Source organism: Symphodus melops, assembly GCF_947650265.1.
Source record: "Symphodus melops genome assembly, chromosome: 9".
In the NCBI taxonomy this organism is placed as follows: Eukaryota; Metazoa; Chordata; class Actinopteri; order Labriformes; family Labridae; genus Symphodus; species Symphodus melops.
The window spans coordinates 24977676-24984442 of NC_136699.1; positions in this window are offsets into that span (position 1 = coordinate 24977676).

A 6767-nucleotide genomic window follows, 5' to 3' on the forward strand; every position below is an offset into this window, starting at 1 on the left:
GCATGTTCAGACCGATGCTCCCGAGCATGTCTGCACAAAGTCTGTCTGCTTCTGAGCAGGCTTCGGATACTTTGCTGATTCTGACTTTTTCCCCCTGTTGCTGAACCTGCCGCTGTGTGGACCACGTCCCCTATCAGCTGCTACATGGTGCAGCTTCCCTTCGTGTGTGTGAGTCCCACTCCACGCTCTCGTTGGGTCCGCTCAGCTCCAGTTTGTTATGTGTCATATTGACTGGGTCAGTGCGAAGCAGCATGAAGAGCAGATACAAATCCAAAAATGAATAAAAACACGGAGCTCTGAATGATGCGAGCCTGAGTTTCATCAGGCTCGGGTCAGGGTGCAGACCTCTGATCAGGGGAAAAGTGAGACAAAAAGTCTGTGAAGCACTTTTATCTTCTTACTTTTTATCTATTTGTTCTGCCGCGTGTTTTTTTACCACATAATGTCATTTACAATAAATAAACCTGGTTGCTTCAAAAAACATCCAAGATGTTTCCAGTGTGAAGTCAGCTTCATTGTGTCGCTTCAGTTGAAGTATTTTTTTAAAGGGACATTTTAGCCAGTTAAAGTTATGGTGGATGTTTTTGGATGTGTGGCTGGAAACCGGAGCTTCCCGGAGAAAGACCTGTAAATGTTTGGTGAGAACACAGAAAGGTTTTTGATCCCCTTTTTACAGCTGACATTTTGACTCACTGTGATAAATCAAAGTCTCAGCTATGACAAAGGTTTATCAGTTATGGGGGTGAGGAGGTGGGAGTGTGGAGGAAGAGTCTTTCTTCCAGTCTGCTTCGGTGGCTCTTGAGGCTTGTCTCCACGGCGTCCAGATGCAATGCCTCGTCAGCTTCTGGACATCCCACAGGTCCAGCTGATTCAGGCGTTCCCACAGTTGCATCAGGTGAAAGTCACCTTCATGCACGACGGCTCATCTCGAGTCTCCTCGCCGCTGGCTCTCTTTCTTCCTGGAAGCATGTACTCCCCCCTGTCTCCATGTTGGGTGAGATGAGAAGGCTGATCTTTGTTTTTAGCTCATCCACCTCTTGACTTCTCCATGACTCGCTGCTGCAGTGGATTAGATAGTATAGTAGAGAGATTTGCTTTCCGAACCTTTACACCTATGAAGACCTTGAATTCTAAAACGCTTCTTTTAAAGATATACAACGTGCATATTCTGCCACCAGTCAACACGACAACAACAGCACGACGTCGAGGTTGGCAGTTCCCACTTTACAGAGCAACGTCCGATGTTTCCACGGCAACTATAACACTAGGTTTTTTCATGGCCGCTCATCATCGCGTCCACCACGACGAGACGCATCCGATTACCACTATAACATGATAGATTTCTATGGCTTTGATAACTCATGGAAGCGCTCAACAAAAATAAATAAATAAATCAATAACATAAGTTTCATATATTTTTAATTAATGTAGACATTTGTATATAAGCATTGTCATAAAGTCTTACATGTAAAACATTTAGAAGAAAGAACAGAATTGTAAGGTATAAAAATTGTTTATTTTTACATTTATCAAGACTGATTATGGATTACTGTAAAAAAAAATCCCCCAAAAAATCCACGATGACTGGTGTGGAACAAAGTTTCACATTTCTCAAGAGGATTACATTGTACAAAACTCATTTTTCTGGCAGTTTTTGCTGCAAACTTGCTGCAATAGAAACTCTTCTGACTGTCTGAAGCACCAGAGCACAGGCAGCAGAAGTTAATTGAAGAGACATTGCTTTATCCTGCTTCATTAATTAGTGCACATTAAAGTCCCCAGTGATGCACGGTGCAGAGAGGTTGTGCTGAGTGCAGACGCACACTGGAAGAAAAAAAAAGTCTCTGCTTCGTGTTGAATTGGTTCAGATGATTCTATTAGACGTTTGAGTGTTTGGGCTTTTTCTGCTTTCTGAGCTTGTCGTGAGGGAATTAAAGGACAGCTCCTAACAAGAGGGGAAAATCCACTTCACATTGTTTACTATACTTTTCTAAACACACATTGAAGGCATCATAATGTTTTGTGATAATTGCAGTATACTAGTTACTTTGTCTGTTTGGGTTTATCTCCTCACATCAGGTTAAAAAAAGCGTCATGTTTTACAGCACACAATAACCTCAGATTACCTGGACACGATCATGAACCTCCGCTCCTCAGTAAAGTGCACCAGAGCACACTTTATTACTGCAGCATCACTGTGGGAAGTAACAGAGCCCAAACACACTTAAAGGAGCATGCCGATGTTTCAGAGGCAAACTCTCATTCATGGAGTCATGTCTGGTTTTCTACAGAGTTGAATGACAAAAGCTGGACACTCAGTCGTCCCCAGCTTGGCTCAAAAGACAAAGGAGGTGACAACTGTGCCAACTGTAGAAATGAATGTAACATCTGGCAGATATTCTGGTGGATTAAAATATTCCACTGTTGCTTGTAATTCATCATAAAAGAAGAGGTCAGAGGAGAAGGCGTGGTCAGATGTTGATATCTTCATTTTACTGTGATTTTCCACGTCATCCTTGCGGGCTGCAGTCCGGCACCAAAACCAGGATCAAGACTCCGATCTTCACTTGGCCGACTCATGCTGCTGTCCGATCACTTTCACAGGTTTTCTGGCAGTCCAATCACATCCATTAGAATGTCTTCTAAGACAGTTCCTCCAGTGTCCACCGGAGGCGGGCTGCAAAAGTGGCAGAAGTCCAATTAAGGGTCCCATATTCTGCCCTTTTTTAGGTTTATAGATTTATGTCGACTAGAGTACGTTCACGATCTCTAATGTTTGAATCAAGTGTCGCCGCTCCATGCAGCCCGTCTCATCTGTCTGTATGTCTAACACTCAGAGTCCACCCACACTCAGGGTCCCGAAGTGTGCCAAGTCTGTTCTGATTGGTCGGGCAATCTGCTCTCTCGTAATTGGTCAGTTGTTCGTCTTTGTTCTCTCATATGTCCCGCCCCTTTTACCATATTGGGAATGCTAGAGTCAGTCGAGGGGAGCTTGTGCTTGCTACAACGAGTCAGTGGATCAGTGACATCATAGGTGTGTGATGTCACAACACACGTTTTTAACGAAGGGGGCGTTACATGCGGCTATTGCTAATGCTAGCAGGAGGAGGTAGGAGGCGCCGCGTTTCCACAGACTTTATATTTTTGCACATAGATGTGTCTGAACATACACAAGACACCTGGAAACACTTAAGAGCAAATAAAAGCAGACACAGAAGAATACACCTGTAGTTATTCATAGCTCATTGTTCCACCAGAAACAAATATGTGTACTTCCTGGTTAAAAAAAACACTTTTGTTTGGAATAGTTGATGTCTTTATCAGTAAACACTTTACTGTTTTCACAACTCCTCCTATTTGGATAATTAGAGGTGTAACTGCATTGTATGAGTGTAAGTGGGCACATTGTGGGCAATTAAGAGCCCTTCACTTGGATACTTAAGTTCCACCTCTCAGCCTGTTAATATGTAACCAAAAATATCATTTTCAATATGGCCATCATTATTAGGCTTCAACTTCCACTTCAGTGACCTCAATGAGACTACGGCCATGTTGTATACAGTCTATAGAGTACTTCAACACGTTCATCATGTTCATCAGACTGAGACAAACGAGAAAAACAAAAGATAGAAACAGTTAAATGAAGAAATGTACCCTGCTATTTTTTGATATTGAAATGCAAGAACTATTCTCTCCAAACCTCATCGTCACTTTCCACAGTGCTGCTGCCATGCTTGAGCTCCACTTCCACTCAGAGCTGGAGGAAGGTAAAGTGGATGTGACTGATCATGAATCAGGAAGTCAAACTGTGCCTCGTCATCTGGAACTTCAAAATCCTTCATTCCCCATTTAATACACACTCATCAAGAGATGCACACACAATCACAGGAAACATGAGAGTGCTGAACCTTACACACACACATACACGCACACACACATGCACACACACATGCACACACACACAGTGACTCATTAATGCTAAAATATACTCAGCACATTCTGCTGTAATGGAACAAGATGGAGCTCTAACAGCTCTTCCTCTCCACTCACTGAATGATGAATGACAGTGTAAATTGAAAGCTGTAGATATGATGAATGAGGGACAAAGCAGGTGAGCGTCTTTTACAGAAAATAAAGCATGTGTATGTGAGTCAAATAGCAGATGTACAGCAGTGTGTTTACTCGATTGGTGTTTATGTGTCAGCTAGCATCAATTGAATTACTCAAGTAAAATGAAGATCCATCGCAAACGGCTCGCGTCCGTCATCTGTGGCACCACCTGTGCTGAGAAACAGAAGTTACATGTAAATAGACTGAAGAGACTTTTCTGATCTTCTGACGACTTGAAGTTCTTTTTCACACACACACACACACACACACACACACACACACACACACTGATGGCTGCTGAAGGGACTGTCAGTATTCATTTACACCAGGGGTGTCCAAAGTGTGTTTTGTGGCCCTTTGTGGGATTTTTTTTTCCGGCCCCCGACCTCAATCAAAGAATAAGGAGATTTTGGCCCGAGACCTCATTCAGATGGTATATTTGGTTGTTTTTCTTTTTCATGTCAATAAGGGCTGAACGATATTTATAAAATAGAAAAAATGATAAGTACAATGTATGTTTTTTTTTCTTTCTTTTTTTAACAGCTTTGATTATTTTCCACATTTCTTATTAACTATGAAAATGAACCTTTGAATGATTTTGGAAACATGCAGACTGTTCTTTAACCATTTAATAGCCTCAGTTAAATACAGAGAGCTTTTATAAAAAAAAATTGTTACAGACTTGATTCTGAGAAAAACTAATTTAAAAAAAAAACAGATAAAGAATTTTAAAAAAAACTCAAGGGTATTTGATGTCATTTTATTAAAAGGTCTTTTTTGAACCTTTTGATACTGATCTACAAAGCCTTACTGTTTTTTTAGATTAATTAGGACACAATAGTTTCTCAGTGCAATTATTTATGGTGTATTTATGTATTTTTTAAGAGGTCAAAATACAAAAAGTTCCTTACAATATTATTTAAAATATAAAAAAAACACCGTGGCCTGCAAGACAAAAAGTTTGGACACCACTGACTTACACCATTTATACACATTTACACTGTGCTGACGAAGGAGCGGGGACAACTTGGGGTTAAGTGTCCTGGATAGGGACAATATGAGGCTGCTGTCGAACCCTGACCCCACTGGTGCCCCGTGTGAGTCCACAGATGGAGGCATTAACACACTTTAATTGGATTTGCTCTGGATTTGTGCGTGACACTGTCGAGTTTTTACCCACAGAACATATTGCTGTATCATATTGTACTTTCCAAAAAATGTTCAGACACCTTGGAACCCTCAGAAACAACAAAAGTCAGTAAGTCGTTAAACCTGACAAATTAAAGAAACATTGGCCAAAAGGCTTCAAAACTGAAATTAAGAAAAAGCTAGAAATCATTTTATATATAACATTCAAGGAAAGGCACACCAGCATGATGAATTTAGAGATCAAAAACTGACACTAGGTCAAGCCCTTTGAGAACATTGGGAGGAAGTTAACCTTGATATTTAAAAAGCGACAACGAGGTTAAAGGCAGGGTTGGTCATTTTGTCCTGATACACTTTTTAAGATTTTGGTTGAAATTGTCTTCAGGTCCTGACAGAAATGAATAAGCCTGCCTTTAACCAGTGTCGCTAGATGTGAGTCAGGAATTTTCTTCTCTCCATGTTTGTTGGTCACACCATTTCAACTTAAAATTAAAACCGCAAGCGGTGATGAAGGGACCGAAGCACCCCACGCATGTCGGCGCGTGTCGCGACCGCGGGAGTGCAGCCGCGACACGTGGCCAAGCAGCAGGCCTTAGAGTCATCGAAGGTTAAAAATTTGGAGTGTGCCGAGACATCAAAGTTTGATGGTACGCCGTGGCCACGCCCTTTGACGAAATAACGTGCGGAGCACAACGAGAGATCTTCAACATGTCCAGAACACACTGACACTGAGTTCACGATGATCCGATAAACGCTGTTGTAGGAGTTCGTTCAAATAGCTAACCTGTGAAAAAGGAATTTCAGCCATTTTTCTTGCATTAAAAAAAGTATGGCGGACTTCCTGTTTGGTTATGACCATGGGTGTAAGAGGCTTTTATGCATCTCCTGACATGCCCAATGAGCATAAAAAAATTCATGCACGTAGGCCAAAAAAACCCCTATAGGGAGGCCTTTTTGAAAATTTCAAGGGGGCGCCACTGAGTCATTTAGCCACGCCCACTTTTTATGCCAACATGTCTAGTTTTATTTTTCCACTGGGATCATGTGTGTGACGTTTGATGAATGTATGACTATATTAAGGCCCGTTACAAACTACTTCCTGTTTGTGACGAACAACGCGTCCGTATGACCACGCCCTTTGACGAAATAAAGTGCAGAGCACAACGAGAGATCTACAACATGTCTAGAACACACTAAGATTGAGTTTACGATGATCGGATAAACACTTTTGGAGGAGTTTGTTCAAATAGCTAACCTGTGAAACGTGAATTTCGGCCATTTTTCTTGCATTCAAAAAAATATGGCGGACTTCCTGTTTGGTTATGACTATAGGTGTAAGAGGATTTTATGTAGCTCCTGACATGCCCAATGAGCATTAAAAAATTCGTGTATGTAGGACAAAAAAACCTCAATGGGGAGGCCTTTTTGAAAATTTCAAGGGGGCGCCACTGAGTCATTTAGCCACGCCCACTTTTTATGCCAACATGTCTAGTTTTATTTTTCCACTG